The sequence below is a fragment of the Octopus bimaculoides genome, chromosome 1 (genome assembly GCF_046866305.1).
Source record: "Octopus bimaculoides isolate indiv1 chromosome 1, ASM4686630v1, whole genome shotgun sequence".
Classification (NCBI taxonomy): domain Eukaryota; kingdom Metazoa; phylum Mollusca; class Cephalopoda; order Octopoda; family Octopodidae; genus Octopus; species Octopus bimaculoides.
The window spans coordinates 107,357,160-107,375,659 of NC_142928.1; the positions used below are offsets into that span (position 1 = coordinate 107,357,160).

Below are 18,500 nucleotides of genomic sequence, written 5' to 3' on the forward strand. Positions count from 1 at the left end.
AGCAAATTATCAAGAAGGAGAATGAAAATGTTTTTTTTACAAAGAAGTACAAAAAAGTACAAAATGAATAAAATAATATATAAAACATGCTTAACACAAACTTTTAACCCTTTTTTTAAACCTAACAAAACTCTCAACTCTCATGCATCCTTATTTTTCCTACCAATTTATACATGAACTACTATTGAACTACAAAAGCTCAAAGACAATATAATGTATGGGTATATATATATATTTTTTATATATTATTGTTTTATATATTATTTTCTTCATTTTGTACTTTTTTGTAAAAAAACATTTTCATTCTCCTTGATAATTTGCTTCATCACAATGAAAACCGGTTAGAAAAAATCTTTATTAAATTATGCTCCCAGTTCAGCATTCTGGCTTTTTTACATTTTCCTATATATATATATATATATATATATATATATATATATATATATATGAAGCTACTTTGTAAAAATACTGTAATTGCTTATCTTTTGGCTAAAGTGAACAAAGATTGGTAGAATAATGTACTTGATTCAAAAAAATAATTACTGTGACAGAATTTGAATTTAGAATCTTTGAATTAATAATCCGACATCTCCATAACTTAGGGAATAGAAATGCTTACTGTTATTCCATAGCATAAATATTCAGGTATGCAAAAAATAAACAAAAAATGGATAAGAGAATAGAAAGAGTCACTTGGGTGTGGTTCAATGTCTCTTTTTTTATATTAATGGAAATACGAATCATTTGATGAGGTTTCTCCAGTGAAATTGTGTTTATATTTCTATCAAATTAATTGAAAGTAAATTACAAAAGAACAACAGAGATTAAATTTCGAAATGTGGAAAGATTCTCGAGGGAATACCCTCGACCCTACATTGAATTTATCTGCAATGATAAGCCACATCAAAATTGGTCTGCATCTAGTTGGAACCTAATTTAGTTTCTCATATACTACTGACATGCTTTAATATGTTACTTCCTGTGATTGACGTCACTTCCGTTTCTTTCTCCAGCGAGTACTCGGATTTGTTTGAAGCTGTCAAGGTAGGTGAATTGTTTTTGACTACACTTATCGTTAAAGCTATGATATAGTATAAGAGATATATTTTTAAAACGCAGTTACAGAAGCTTGTGACTTTTTATAAACTGACAAAAGCCTGTTCGTTACTGGTTATGAGATCTTCGAAAGCCAGTGATACTCAACAGACCACATTTCTATCCTTCCATCGTTCCGTTCGCTTGTGTTATAGATGAAAATATAAATATATACATTTATATATATCAAATTGAAACGTCAGTTAGCTTAGCTATTTCGATGTCTACTTTGTTGTTGTTCTTTTCCGTGTTGTTTCATTTACGAAAATAATGCAATTTAGAAGAACCGTTTTATGCTTTTGTGTTGTTGATATCCTCATTTTAGACTGATGTAACGTGACCGGGTTGCGTGCATGGTTATGAAGGTGTATAAATATTTAGATTATCTGAATTACTGCTAAGGAAACCTGTTATTACTATTATCATATTGTTAGAAAAAATAACGAAACGAAAAGAATGAAATAGGAAAGGAAAGAAAATTTACACATTTTTTTTTGTAAAGAATTTCATTATGTACTCGTATATATTACATTGCTACTACTGTTGTTTACTGTCCCCGTTCATTCAGCTATGTACTACTAGAACAGTTATTAGTGTTGTATATATACTTGCTCTGCAAACTTATATAGCTATACTCGTTGAACATTCCATTTTTAGAACTATAAATTCTTCCTGCTGTTTTCCATTTCTTCTTCTGTCCATCCTTTTCCTGCATACAACCGTTAGTTCATATTTACAGTGAAATAACTTATCGGAACAAACTGGAAGAAGGTATGTTACCATTGATGGAATAGGAGAGAACCAACAATTGTATTACACATACACATGATTTATTTTTAAGCAGTCATTAATTGTCTCTTAGTTTTTATTTTATTTGATATTTTTATGCAGACACTTCGTTTAGATCAATTTAATAAGTAGATCAGTTTGTTGCTGAGCATGTTTGCCAGTGCTATAGTAACGCTTTCGGGTCCCATGATACTTTCATCTTAACACTTGCGTGCATTCGCTCTTTTCTTTTTTTTTTCCTAGGAATATTTTACTTGTGAAAGAATCTGTATTTTCCCCACCCTTGTCCTTTGTGCGTAAATGTATAGCACCTAAATTTCTGGCTAATTTCAGATATATGTATATATAAAATCGTTGTCTTAATATTTATTCACAGCACCGTCCCATGGCGATTACATTTCTAATTGGAGCCTCGAATTTTATTTTCAGTCGATTGCTATACATGTTTTACTGTTGACAATGTTTTTACACTCTTGAGTAATGGTGATTGTTAATTATGAATACGACAAACCTCTGTGTGCACACTGACAAATACAAGTGTTTTACGACCCAGTGACATCTACTTGGTTACTTGATTTAGAAACAGAATCTAAGTTTTATTAAAATTTTACCCTTACTATCTAAAATATGAAGAAAACATAGGTTGATGTATTCTTAGCTATGATTTCTGCAAAGCAATCACAGGATAGTTAAGACTGGAACACCCTCGATCATAAGTCTGTTCTAAAAAGGAGACCTAGGGCTAAACAACAACACCAGCGTTTTCAGTGTGTCGATTTCATTAAGACATTCCGTAAAGGTTTTTCTTGAATTGATTGTATGTTTACTTAATGTTATCTCACTCTTCTTCTGCAATGTTATCTAATTCGAAAATGTATCCTGTTTATTTAAAGATATATGCATATTGTGTGCGCGTGCTTGACGTATGTATAACCTGTGTGCACCTCTCTCTCTCTCTCTCTCTCTCTCTCTCTATATATATATATATATATATATATGTGTGTGTGTGTGTATGATACGTATTGCAATAACGTCTATGAGTGCGCGCTCGTATATACACTTACGCATGTTTGCAATGCTTTCTTGATTTTGAGCTGTGACTCATTAGAACAGAACATTTGTAAACCATTTACATAGACAGAATATATAAGGATTTTAAAAATTCTTGTAACGATTTCATCCTGCGAACATATCAACAAAATTATGCTATTTACATAAATACGTTTTCCTGGTATTTCCTGTCTGTGCAAAAAATAGGAGTTCTTTTGTCCGACCTTAGCCTTCATTTAGCAGAGATCTATAATCGAAGGCGTGCTAATCGTCTCTAGGGCCACAGTGTGTGAATGTTTCTTTCATTTAAGTTGTAGAGTGTGATCTGAAGGAGAATTTGCTGCTATTTCTCGTAACACGAACGACTATGTGGAAGCTGTTTAACCTCAGGTCAGCCATGATTGAGCAGACAAATGATCAGTTATATTATGGTGATGGCCATCTCTCTCTCTCTCTTTTTTTTTTTTACACTTTCAAGATAGTAAGGTGTGATTTTAGGAAAATTTACCTGTTATTTCTAACAAGTGAAGCATCTTTGCACAACCTCCCCCCATTGATTAGCTGATGTTCGATTTTATTGTATCATGAGTAAATATAAGAGCCACAACTATACGGCTTATGTGAATGATGTGTTTATACGGTGCCAAATTGTGGTTGCTCACCTGACCAAACAGATTTAGGGGTAAAGGCATTCCAGCCACTACCTTTCGCACTTTTTGGTAGTATCTAGGGCTTCTTTATCTTTTATGGCTTTCCATTTTTAAGAGTTTGATAGATATTTAGTTGCTTTTTCTAGCATAGAGCGCTCTGGTTTACGATACCAAGTGATACATTGTAGAACCACTGTTTATAAATAATATCAAATCTTTACTGGAGCTATTATGCATGTGGGAGTTGGAGAAAGTTTGTTTGAAACACACACCTGTTGTTATTTTATATTGTTGACCGTTTCTTGAGTTTGTTTTAGAATTATTTTATTAGTATCGTATTTTTCTGAATTTATTTTTTTATTTAGTAAATCAACCTTATTCCTTGAAGTTTAAATGCCTTATTAATAGCAAGCATTTTACTGAAATAAATTACATACTCCTGATATTTTAAATTGTCTATTTCGTATATAATACCTTTTTTTTTGTCTTTTACACTGTATCTGATGGCGGTAGTCTAATTTACCCTTGCAATAATATTTACAATAGTTAGTCTGCCTTTTTTGTTGGATTTTTGTCCCCATTCGCATAGATTTCGAAAATCTAACAACTTCCAGGAATTTGAAGAACGGTTACTGGTGATTATATTTTTTTATGTTTGTTTACGTGGTTCTTTATGCGCACAAACATTGTCGCATGAAATGCATTATATTCCATACACACAGGTTGTGTGTGTGTAAACACACACACATCTTCAGTTCGGTTCAGGAAAACACCAGCCAACATGTTTTGATATTGTTATTCATAACGTCTACCATTTGCATTGTAGTATTTTGGGAAGAATTTAGAGTGAAGTTGTGCATAGCTCTAACATGGCAGTTACAAATAACCACCAAACAATGTTTGTAAGGTAGGAGTAATTATTGACTTTGTACATCGTTGAGGTCTCTTAAGGTAAACTGAAGGAAGCTATTTGAGAATTGTGGTTTTTATCTGTAGCAAGTGATGAGCTGAAACCTGACTGAGATAGGATTTAAGGAAAGGAAAAAAAAAAAAAGGAAAAACGCCATGTTAAGAATTGAGATCACTTAACAAGTGTCAACACCCTTGAGACAAGTTTGATTTACTTAAGTGAAAGTGAAGGAGTGTATGAATGGAGTATTCTAAAAAAATGTTCAAATAGCTGAAGTTTCATTCTTTTTTTGGTGAAGGAAAATAAAAACCTAGCGGCTATTGTTAATCACAATCGAAGAAAAACAATTTCGAGACAAAGTAATTTCGCTAAATTAATTTGCATGCTTTGAGGGAAATCTGATTTTTGTTTGCAAGCAGTGGGATAGCCTTAAACATATGTGGAGAAAGAAGAAGAAAAAACCCCATAATAATTTTAAAATAATTGTATGAGAATAATACTGTATAAATAGAAGAGTGAGGGAAAACCAAGTAGAGAATAAATATAGAACTCTGATGATAAATAGTCTTATACTTGGATTTGTTACATAGTTTTGAATTCCTTTTGTGAATAAGCATTCGTTTTATAAATTTTGTATGGGTTTGTCTACATATATTTTTGTTTCCTTGTATATTTTAATGTTTATTTGCTTGAATCAGAATTTCATAGAAAAAAAAAACAACAAAAAACTGCATGATAATTTTGTAAATTTCCAAAGCAAAAGGCTGATGTCCATTTATGAATACAGATAATTCTACCAAAAAAGTGAGGATATTTCACATTTTCTGTTGTGTTACTGGAATTCTGTTGCATTACTGGAATTTGGCCTCCAGTTTAATACCCTACAAATTCATCTACTGCATACATTTGACTGTAACTAATGCTTCTCTAAGAAAAAGATTTAATTATATTTGTAACTTGGATAGATAGGAATTTTGGTATTTCTTTGTTGAAGACAATTGGTATTTCTTTGTTGAAGACAATTGTTTCAGAAACTGTTTACCTGTTCACAGAACAAATGGAAAATAAAAACCTTCAATTGTTTTAGTTCTTTCAAGATATGAAGGTAAATTAATTTAACTGAAAGAATTTTAATTGTTCTTGCGATTCACCATATTTTAATGTTGCTTAGTAGTAAAAACAACAGAAACAAACAAACAAAAAATTTTTCTTTCTTTGTGCTTATATTATATTTAGTAAATGGGAGTGCTCTTTCGGTAATCATTTTCAAGAGACTTTTTAGCAATTTAGAAAAACAAGTGTTTAAATTTACTCACTGATTAAAAAAATTTTTTTAACTTATTGGATGTCCCTTTTTTGAAATATTTTCACAATATAATGATTTGGTTGTTTAAAATTCATTTATTATGCCGAACAGCTGTATTTAACGAATTATTTACTTCAGACTGCAACAATCATATTTCATTGTTGTCAGTTGTTGAACATGCACACACATTCACTCATTCTCATATATATTACATAAAGTCAATAGGCCTGAGAGTTGAATATATACTTATTTAACCAAGTGACTTCTGTAGGATAACAGCTGTTTAAATAAACATGGGATTTAAATGTGAGCTGCTATAAGTTTCATGCTCTGATAGAACAATAGTAGATTAAGCTTGTATAATGTACTGTGTGCTATCCTGCAGTCTTTTAGGTTAAAAGATTACAGGATAGGACACATCATTCTAATACAAGCTCGTCTAACTACTGAACTGTCAGAGCATGAAACTTAAAGCAGCTCACATTTAAATCCTGTGGTTATTATAATGGTATTTTTCTCACTGGATGGCATGCTTTTTGTTTCTTTTGAGCGCACTACAACAGAACAATACACTATAATAATCCCCTCGCCATATCGCGGTTCATTATTTAAGCTTATGTCAATTCCTCCATGGTGGTATTTTGCATTTATAATAAAATATATACAAACAAAAATTAAAAAAAATATACAATACTGTTTCTACTGGGCGGATTTTCACCTATCGTAATACCTGTGATAGTCGAGGGCTTACTGTAGATTTCACCCACACACACACGCATACTTGGATACCAGTGACTTTATAGTTAGGAATTTATTTTGTTTGAATTTTATCATAGTCAATATAGGTATAGATGTGTCTGGGTTGTTTGTTGTTTGATAGTCTGAGAAATATTACCTTACATTATTTACAATTGATGGATATTTGTCCTCATCTTGTTTGTTGTTAACACAATGTTTCAGCTAATATACTCTCCAGCCTTCATCAGGTGTCTTGGGGGAAATTTTGAACCTGGGTTATCATTCCTAAGGTATTTTTCGATGTTGTTATTATTATTATTATTATTATTATTATTATTTGGGTCACTACCTGGAACCTTGGGGTTAGTAGCCCACGTTCTTAACCACTAAGCCATATGCCCACAGGAGAACCCAGTTTCGAAATCTCCCCAAGACACCTGATGAAGGCTGGAGGGTATATCAGCCGAAACGTGTTAACAACAAACAAGATGAGGACAAATATCCGTCAAATATAAATAATGTACATAATTCCTCATCTCTTAAATATAGAACTGTAAATATTACCTTGTTTGAAAAAGGCAACAGGTATCTACTATAGGAAATACTACCTGAATGAATCTGACCTATGCAAGCGTAGAAAAGATGCTAAAAAGAGGATGATGGTGAACTTAGATTAGGTTTAGAATTATTTGAGTTTAGGACATTTTTGAGATTTTTTATTTTGTGATTTGTTACTGAATTTAATCCATCTAACATAAACTAACAGTATCTATCTTTAGTGAAAGTACATTGATGCTCATGGAGAATTTAAGTCTAGGTTTTGTTGATTTTTTATAATACTTCTTAACCACAGTCTTGCTGCACCATTGTTTTAATAACAGAAATATTAGTTCATATATAATATACATTCTCAGTTTGGTGTTAAATTTATTGGGGGCTTATTGATTGTATTGCTTTCATAGCTGAATTTCTTCCAACTACACATGTAACAGTGTCCCCTTTACTGATCATGATCATTTATTGCAGATATTGCTCATTCACTTCCTTCATATTTCTTTTCAGTTCCTTTCAACATTGGCTTTCTTCCCAAATGTCCTCTTGTATGTCATTTTCCCTCATTGGCTGTACTGTAGAAATCTGCTTATCAAAATCTAGTTATCTCAATGGCAGCTATACTTGTGTTAAAACAATTTTATAAAATTCTAACATTTTCAATCATGAAATTAATTCTGTTTATGAGTTTAATTTATGAATTGTATATAGGTGGTAGAATCAATTTTCTGTTAAATTATTGACTGCAGGTCTGTACATTCAGACCATACTGCAGTCATCATATTGTGTACTTAGACCATATGCTTTGCACAGTTTACCAAACTTCTCTAATTGCATATATTTTCCACTTCTTTTTCACTGTCAAGTGGTTTCTAGCATAAAGGGTATGAAACTATTAAAATATACTTCCACAATTTCAAGAAAATGGCAACATTTACAAAAGCTAAACACACTCATCAGCATGCAAACTAGAAATGAATAATTAGATGCATATGTACACACTTGTACTTGCATGTCTGTATTCTCCTGATGTAAAAATAATGTCAGTTGCACACATTGACTTGAAAATAAATTGCATGTGTTCTAACATGTAATATGGTGAATGATAACCATAATCACATAAGAACTGTCTTCAAATGTTTGACAGTTGCATGAAATGAAAAAAGAACTACCTTTATTTGTAGAACACTTGTCTATTTCAGTGGTTCTCACTGGGGTCCATATATTTTTAGGGGTCCACACAAGCAAAATAATAAATTGGGGATTCACAGTAGTATATTATGGGCCCGTGAAAAGATTTTGCTTTAGATGCATTTATTGCAAGAAACAGCTAGAATTCTTTCTTTAACATTATACACAGTTTGAACTACACAAATGAATGTGTGAAAAAAACAAAAACAAAATAGGAATTTTGAAAAAAGTATCTATAAAACTAATTTTTTAAAGATCAAATGACCTTGGGGGTCCACCAAAATATATAGTAATCAAAGGAGTCCATAGGTAAAAAATGGTTGAGAACCACTGTTCCACGCCTTGCATTTGTTGTGCTCTCTGTCTTGAACCCACATTCTTTCAATTTTACAGGGGTCATCTGTATCCCTCACACTTCTCTTTCTGTATGTTAATCTTATCATTTGACTTCTAATTAACTACACTGATCATAGTATTCACATCCCTTATCTTTCTAACTGTAACTTAAACTCCTTTCACACCAGACCTTCTCTACTTTCATGATGAGAATTTTAACATCTTTCTTCAGTGGAAACTCATAAATACTTCAGCAACACAAAAACACTATCATTGCACAAACCAAAGAAACACTGTTGTTTCAAGAACAGTTGAATAATGTCACTATGAAATCTATACCTCATAATCTTTTTTGATTTCTCATGCTCACCTTATATATATATATATATATATATATATATATATATATATATATATATATATATATATATATATATACAGATATATGTGCGTGTATATGTATATTATATATGAAGGTGCATGGGTCAGTGGTTAAAGCGTTGGGATCATAATAATGAGGTAGTGAGTTTGATTCTCAGACCAGGCTATGTGTCGTGTTCTTGAGCAAGACACTTCATTTCATGTTGTTTCAGTTCACTCAGCTGTGGAAATGAGTTACAATGTTACTGGTGTCAAGCTGTATTGGCCTTTGCTGATCTTGGATAACATCAGTGGCATGGAGAGGGGATGCTGGTAGGTATGGGTGACTGCAGGTCTTCCATAAACAATCTTGGCCAGATTTGTGCCTTGGAGGCGAACTTCCTTGGTGCAATCCCATGTTCATTCATAACTGAATTTACCCTTTATTTATATATATATATATATATATATATATATATGGTTTGTTGATGACCCCACCAATGCTAGTGCCTTGTAAAAAGTATCCAGTCCACACTCTAAAATAGTTGGTGTTTAGAAGGGCATCCAGCCATAAAAACAATGCTAAAACAGACAGTGAAATCTGATGCAGACTTTTGCTTAGCCAGCTCCTGTTAAACTGTCCAACCTGTGCCAGCATAGAAATGATGATATATAAAATGTAATTAGGTACAATCTAAACAATTTTTTTATCAAACTGACTGTTCAAAGAATTGCTCTCTAGTTATTATTTTACAAAATATTTTTCATACTCTGAATATTAGATATTTTGTAAAAGAACTTCAGAACAATTTTAAATGAGTTTTTAATTTAATTGTTATTGATGACAGATATTTTCTAAAATATATTTTGGGAAATTTATCTATAGGACAATTTTTAAATATAGAATAATTTTTAATATAAAATATGTGCAACAGATTTCAGATATTTTAAACTTTTAGCATTCAGATTTTTCTGTCAAATGTAATGTTTGTTTATTTATAGTTTTAAATTCATCATGCTTTATCTTGTACTTTAGAGATGTTGATGATATGATTGCTTAGTTTTAGAATGACATTTTAGGGATGAGGTTAGAGGCCGGATCTGGCCAGTTTCAATATGGAACAAGTTAAATATTTTGGCCAGATATGGCCAGTTTGAATGCTAAAGAGTTAAGTATATTCTTTTGTAAAATAATTTTAGCTATAGAACAATTGGTTAAAAACTGGTTGACAACAAGCAACCAGTCAAAAGTGGTCTGATCAGTGGTTAAAACAGAAACTAGTCATGTGATGTGTAGAGTGATCATTGTACATTAAAGTTAATGAATAAAACATTAACATAACTTTTCATACAGTTAGGTATGTGTATATATATATATATATATATATATATATATATATATATATGTGTGTGTGTGTGTGTGTGTGTGTGTGTGTGTATAGTAAATCCAAAAACACTGAAGAACAAACACAAGAAAAAAAACAACAATGTGAGGTCATGGTACATGCAAAGTATTAGCAGATGCTCTGGGAGGGAAAGAAAGATGGATTTACGTTTCGAGCAAAGCTCTTCATCAGAAACAAGAGATGGGGGAAAGTCCAAGAGAAAAGGAAGATGGAGGAAAAAAATCGCCAACGATCCACATGGAACTATTAAAATATGCTTCTACAATTTCAAGAATAATATTGACACAGTAAAGACAAATGCCTAAGAAGTTTATTTTGCAACCACAAAGTACTCATATACCTGGGAAAGTGCTGCTACTATATTTGCCTACATCCTGTATTTTTTCTTGCATTTGTATATATTCTTTGTTAATGTACACAGACATACACCCATATACAGTGGGTTTCTGCACAGTTTCCTTGTCGCAAATTCCACTCACATGTATTGGTCAACTTTACTGAGACACACTAAATTTCATTTGCCAATCAAGATATAACATGGTTATTTTCAGTAGAGGGTGTTCATTGTGTTTCATTTTACTGTTCAAATATTATTGACAAACAAATGCAGTGAGAAACCTATTTATTTGAACTGTATTAATTATTCAAACATTTCTGTAATAATTGAAGTTGTCTTAAAATCATTTCTAATTTTTTAAAAGAGAATTTGAAATAATTTTAATCTGTCTAGCTTTATAGCTATATAAGTTTAATATTTTCATTTTCAACTAGTATAGGGGAGGTTAAATAGTTTTTTGGCTTTGTTTGTATGTTCAGTATTAGGAATTTTGAGACAGATTCTTCAAATAGTTTTAGACAAATAGAATGAGTATAATGTTTACATTGGCTTAAATTCATTCATTAAAATAAGTTTGTAGGATTTAAAATTTTGTCAGTGGAAAGTAGGAAAACCAATTCATTAGATGTATCAGTAACAGTTGCACTTGATATATTTTTGCCAGGTAACATTTTAAAGACAGTTATATATTTTATTTGAAAGATTATTGATTTGGCTACTGGAATTGGAAAGAATAACTTTTGTTTTCCCTTGAGAAAAGAATTGTCTTTATGAGCCAAACTTCCTGGAAATTTGAAACCTGTGTGACATTCTTGATTCAGGGTTGAAGTTATACCTTTTGCAAGAGACAAACAAATTTGGTTGTTTGATCACTAATGTGGTTAGGAATTTTTTGACTGAATATGCAAAATGTCAGTAATGCTATAAAATATGAAGGGCAGCTGTTCCGCTACTAAGTTCCATGTTCTAACTGAAGCCTTTTGATAAATTGTTGCATAAAAAACATGGTCAAAACTACCACCAATCATCATCATCATCATCATCGTTTAACGTCCGCTTTCCATGCTAGCATGGGTTGGACGATTTGACTGAGGACTGGTGAAACCGGATGGCAACACCAGGCTCCAGTCTGATTTGGCAGAGTTTCTACAGCTGGATGCCCTTCCTAACGCCAACCACTCAGAGAGTGTAGTGGGTGCTTTTACGTGTCACCCGCACGAAAACGGCCACGCTCGAAATGGTGTCTTTTATGTGCCACCCGCACAAGCCAGTCCAGGGGCACTGGCAACGATCTCGCTCAAAAATCCTACAGGAGCCAGTCAGGCGGTACTGGCAACGGCCACGCTCAAAATGGTGCATCTCATGTGCCACCCGCACAAGAACCAGTCCAGGGGCACTGGCAACGATCTTACTTGGCTTGCCGGGTCTTCTCACGCACAGCCCATTTCCAAAGGTCTCGGTCCGTAGTCATCGCCTCGGTGAGGCCCAATGTACGAAGGTCTTGCCTCACCACCTCAGCCCAGGTCTTCCTGGGCCTACCTCTTCCACGGGTTCCCTCAACTGTTAGGGTGTGGCACTTTTTCACGCAGCTATCCTCCTCCATTCTCACCACATGTCCATACCAGCGCAATCGTCTCTCTTGCACGCCACAACTGATGCTTCTAATGTTCAGCTTTTCTCTCAAGATACTTACACTCTGACGGGTATTCACATTGACATTACACATCCAACGGAGCATACTGGCTTCATTCCTTGCGAGCTTACGTATGTCCTCAGCAGTTACAGCCCATGTTTCACTGCCATGTAGCATGGTTGTTCGTACGCATGCGTCATACAGTCTGCCTTTTACTCTGAGTGAGAGTCCCTTTGTCGCCAGCAGGGGTAAGAGCTCTCTAAACTTTGCCCAGGCTATTCTTATTCTAGCAGCTACACTTTCAGCGCACCCACCCCCACTACTAACTTGGTCGCCCAGATAGCGGAAGCTATCGACTACCTCTAGTTTTTCACCCTGGAATGAGATAGAAGTTGTTTCCTGTTTGTTTGCAGTCTTTATTGCACCTGAACATCTGCCACAAACAAAAACTAACTTGCTAGTTAACCTGCCTTTGATGTTGCTGCCCCTCTTATGTGTCCATAGCTTGCACCGGGTACATCTTATAGAGTTACTACCTACTCCTTTTCTACATACTGAGCAGGGCCATCTACCTGAAGGGGTTTGTGTTTTATCTACCTTCCTACTTATTAGGATTTTGGTTTTAGCTAGGTTGACTCTAAGGCCCTTCAATTCTAGACCTTGCTTCCACACCTGAAACTTCTCCTCTAGTTCTGATAGTGACTCCGCAATTAGGGCAAGGTCATCAGCATAGAGGAGCTCCCAGGGGCAACCTGTCTTGAACTCCTCTGTGATTGCCTGGAGGACTATGGTAAATAATAGGGGGCTGAGGACGGAACCTTGGTGGACCCCTACCTCTACCCGGAATTCATTGCTGTACTCATTTCCAACCCTCACCTTACTGGCAGCATCTCTGTACATGGCTCGCACAGCTCTCACTGGTCTCCTATTAATTAGTGTAACTTACTAGTGTAACTTGTGTACGAAGTGCATTCACCCATTGTAAGATTGTAGTATGGGTGGCAACAGCCTGATTTTGGTGAATGTTGAAGAGACACTGAAACTCACGCTGAACTGCTGTGACAGACTTGTTATTCTTCACGTAACTGTCATAGGCAAACACGCAATGCTCTATTGTTCACAGTACCATGGCTTCACCTGAAAAGGAAAAAAAATGCTAAGACACCATGGACCAAATGGTACCTGTTGGACATCTGTCCCTCCTGCTGGGGCTGAGTAATAGCCATTTCAAAAACGTCTGTCCTTTCTGCCCCACCCTGTATCAGAAAAAAAAAATTACAATAAATAAAAATGGAGCATTTGAACAGATATCAAAAATGTCTGTTTGAAAGGCTTGAACAGAAGTATTGTCTATTTTTCTATAAACATTAAAAAAGTTTTTCTTTCCCATGAAAGTCTTTATTAGTGTTTGCATCTCTCTATGGCATGTAAATTGAAACAAATTTGCAAGCTTGAGCATGACCTTTTCATAGTTCATTTCAGGTACTGTGTCTTTTCTTTCTGGGAAATGTGGTGCAGCTATTACTAACAGGCTGGGTGACTCTATAAAGACTTCTTTGTTGGTTCATAACTTTTTAAGTGTATAGTGTAAATAAAAAAGTGTTATCAGAGTGTTCATTTACTGGTAGAAGGGTTTATAATTTGTAGACCCTTGTAGATGTGTTCTTGTTTCGTTTTATTTTGATGACTGCTTTTTCATGCTTGCATAGATTAGATGGAATTCAATGAGGCATATTTTCTATGGCTGGATGCCTTTCCAGTTGGCAGCCTCCACCTGTTTTCATGGTGTTTACATGATAGATACACACATATATATTATGGGTTTTTTTCATTTCCCATGTACCACATCCAATGTTTTGATCAAGCTATCACTAGAGTAGAAAGTACTTGCCTAGGGTGCCATGCAGTGGGATTGAAACTGAAAGTACTCGGCTCTTATTAGTTTAAGTCACTTAGCCATAATGGTAATATAGCATAAATTGTACTGTTCACTAATACAAACTGTAGGGATGCTATATGATTGTTGAGAGTTTCATCTACTTAACCCTTTGGTTATGATATTTTTGCTGAAATGCACTGCATTTGTTTCAATTAATTCTAAATATAATGAAGAATTTAGTAAAGTAATTCTGTTATTATTAAGCTGGTGTTTGGAACATAAATTATCATTGAGTTTTGATGAAAAGTTTTAACTTAGATTATTTTAAAGCATGAAATGTTTTATATCATAAAACCAAGGGTGCTATCAAAAGAGTTAAGTGCTGAGTGCAAAACGTTTTATGAATGACCTGAGAGAGAAAATTTTCAACCAGCCAATATCTTGAAAATCAGGATGAGCTTCATCCAACACATGAAATCTGTTAAAGATAAAATATTTAACGCAGGTAGTATTTTTAGCAGGTTTGACAGTTATTACAGTGTACATTCAATAATTTAAAAGACTTGCTTGAGTTAGGCAAATTATCTCTCTGTCCTGTAGAGTGAGAAATAGTCACTTTTTGATAGTATTACATTTACTTGTGATATCTTAATTTTGTGCTTTTAACTTTTTTTTTGTCTATTGTCTGGGCACTTTTCACATGATTTTTTCCCCCTCATACTTTTCATGTTAATGGAATCTCCATGTTTAGTCCAGAGTTCAAAAACCAAATACAAACATTTCTTTAAAGTAATATTATGTTTGAAATTCTTCAAGACTGAAATTTTAAATAGAGTAATCTGTTTTAAATAATTATTAAGAAAAGATTTTTCATTTTTCTAAGAATAGAAACTGACATGTACAAAGGCAGAGTAAGGAAATCATACTAATTTTGTGCAAAAATTATTTACAACCTAAGCAAAAACTACTGCTGTTAACAGCTGGGAGCAGTTTTTAAATCCTGTTTAATGAAAGTTCTGAAATATGGCTGTTAAAACTTGTGCAAACTAACTTCAGTTATTCATATCTTCAGTAATGTCATGTGAATTTTTTTTTAGTGGTTCCCAATTCTAATGATTTTTTTCTTTTGTTCTACTTTTGCTTTTGATTATATTCATAAGATTCTATAACTATGCTTATCAATGTAATTAATATATATAATGTAAATATATACACACACAGTGTTTTGCTATAAAATCTATTTGTATGTGTGTGTGTGTGCACGCATACACACACACACATATATGAGTATGATGCAGTCCTTGGACTCATCAAGTCCTGTCAAGCTGTCCAAGTCAGTAAGTTAGTCTTGCATGGAATATGGACATTAAATGATGATAATGATTGTATGTATATATATATAATCATGTTTTTGTAGACTAAAGTATGTGATTCTTACCACAGGAGAAAGTTATTCAGTGATGCTTCTCTAAGCCAAACTGAAAATGGAGATTATCCAAAGGAAAATAGCATAGGCAATAGTGTAAGTTGTAAGTCTTTTTAAGTTATAGCTTACACTACAGGTTTAATTGTACCACTTGCTCATCTATCAACCTGGGTCTTCAGATTTCACAAAACATCCAACTAAAACCTGCAATGCACCCCACTCACTCACCTCTGCAAAATATTTTCATTCGCTTTTGCTTACTGTATTAATTCACAACTAGATTCACACCTACTTTTGTCTCTGGTGTCTTGTAGTAGTTTAAAAAGAGAATTGACACCCAAAATTACTGCTTTTTATTTCTGATACCTAATGTATAAAATTAATTCCTTTTTTTTTTTTATCATGAGAATGTAAGAAGGCTGGAACATGTCTATTTTATAGCAGTTCCTTCATTCATAAAATCTCTTTTCAGTATAGATGATAGTCTATGGTATTTGCACCAAGAGCTTTAATCTGTGACCCGTAATAGTTTACTGTAGAAACAGACTTGAAAGTAGCAGTTTGCTGTCTTCTCTTGTTGCAATGTAACATTGTATAGTGCTGTAGATTTGTTAACATTGACAACTGTTCATTTTAGTATTAATTAATGAAATAGAATTATTCTTGTCGTCAGCTTAGTTTATTAATATTCTCATGATTATTAACATATTCATGCAGTGAATTTATCATCTTTGATGCTGAAAATGAAGTATTTTGAGGGAATAAGAATAGTGTTGTATCAGACAGCATTTGATATTATTTATATCAATTAATTCCTATTGATAATAAATTTTTGTTTATATTCAGATGTTATAAATTTTGTTTTATTACTGTTTTACATTCATTTTTCTATGTTGCTTCATTGCGCATATTAAAGTATGTTAGAAGCAAATATTTTCTACTGCTAGATACCCTTCTTTTTATCAACAAAGTAAGAAAAGTATTTTCTGTCACTGATACATTGAGATTCCATTCTTGTAGAATCTTTTGTAGTTTAGTAAAAGGTGCCTTTGTGTGAATTAGTTTAATGTAGGGTAAACTGTTTACACCTAACACAACATGCACTTCATGATCATAACCAAAATTTAAGTTTGTATTGGTGATTAAGATCATTTGTGTGCTCTGTCTGAGATGGCCATACTACAGTGCTTTTTTTAGGTCCTCAGAGTTTAAATCATAACTACTTACAACCGTACAAATTTTGAATATATAGTACTGCCTCTGTTAGCTGTGGCAAGTTTCTCCTTCTCTGGGTGAACCATTTGAGTTAGGTGTCAAAGGGGACAATATACTGTGGTGTTATCTCTGCTCTCACTGCAAAAGAATAATCTATTTTAACTGCACACTATCTATTCTGAGACTTGAACACTTAGCCATATCAGTTATTTATCATCTTAGTCTTATAATCAAATGTGTTCCTGATAATGATACTAGAAAATTACTTCAGTTCTTTATTTTAGTCATATTAAAATACATCTATTGTAAAAGGCACATAGTTTGGCTGTCACTGGCTGCCTCATTTTTCTTAATTATTCACACACAAAAGCTAATGTACTCTAGTGTTAATGATGTATATGCAGACAAGAATGTTTAGATATTAAGATTGGAAATATGCTGCGTTTCTAAGGTGTCTGTCTATTTCATACTGAAATTGCCTGTGAAATTATCAAAGCAACAAATATTACTGAAGTTGCAAAATATTTATTTCTGTATCAAAATGAATCTGCTGCCAACCTGAGTTCTTGAATAGCAGCTTAGGTTTGCTGTCATACTTGATGAATGAATAAGGGTAATGAAAATGTGTTGTTGGCTATAAATACTGATGAAAAAAATAAAAAACAGTCCATCATATACTTGATTAAGCAAGTCTCTTTACTCTTCTTATCTTTATTTGAAAAGTACTTGTTCTCAGTTACATAACATTCATGTGAAAATAGGTTATACTGAACCATATGAGATAAACTTAAATGTGGGCTTATAAATGATATTGTATTTGAAATGACAGTCTACTTTTACATAAGATGAGGAATACATAGAAACAGTGTATAAGGATGTTAGTAGTACATGTCAAATACATATTGCTATCAATTCTGCTAGTAGATGGAAATGCTGGAACTTCAGAGTGCATTCAGTTTTTGAAGGTTCTTTGAAAATAATCCAATTTTGTAGATTTGATTAACTCACAACAGTGTAGAAAATAGTTGTAAGAAAGATATAGAGAGATATATTTTGAAGACAGCTTTGATTGATTTTACACTGAAAGGAAGTGAGATTAATATAAGTTGAAATAAAAATTATTTAATGAGATAGGCTTATGATATTTGAAGATAGTAAACATTTGAAATGCAATTGTTTTATAGTTGATGATAGTACTGTATATAATCTATTTGTATATTGCTAATAAACACCAAAGTATGATGTAATTGGAGTTTTTCTTAGTAAGCAAAATTGTTACAAAATTATTTTGTAATATTTGCAAAAACGGAATATCTAAACATTTTTATATATTTATAGAAATGTTGTTTACATATGCATTATTTAAAAATAAAAACGAAAGATGGATGCAATATTTAAGAAAAATATTTGTGTAAACATCTTTGGTAATTTAAAAACAAACCTACTTATCTCTATTTTCAAAAGAAGTATGTTTATTATTTATTGAAGAGAGAGAGAGAGAGAGAGAGAGAGAGAGAGAGAGAGAGAGAGAGAGAGAGTAAAAGATTGAGAAACCTCAGAATCTTCAAAACACACCATGAATTGTTTTTATGTGAAAGTATTTGTGTATGTGTACATGCATGTTCAC

At 33.0% G+C, this 18,500-nt stretch overlaps 1 protein-coding gene across 37 annotated transcripts in view; it reads left to right on the forward strand.

Moving 5' to 3' along the window:
• The first annotated feature begins 990 nt into the window (after nt 1-990).
• The window catches only part of LOC106872289 (polypeptide N-acetylgalactosaminyltransferase 1), a 524,361-nt gene continuing 506,851 nt past the window's right edge, over nt 991-18,500 (forward strand). For 30 of the 37 annotated variants that reach the window (XM_089355787.1, XM_014919225.3, XM_014919227.3 and 27 more), the window contains exon 1: nt 991-1,044. The gene's annotated coding sequence lies outside the window, so the exon portion shown is untranslated. Of the gene's footprint in view, nt 1,045-1,603; nt 1,867-18,500 lie in introns of those variants that run through there. The other 7 variants (XM_089355792.1, XM_052969029.2, XM_089355663.1 and 4 more) reach the window with 1 other exon arrangement.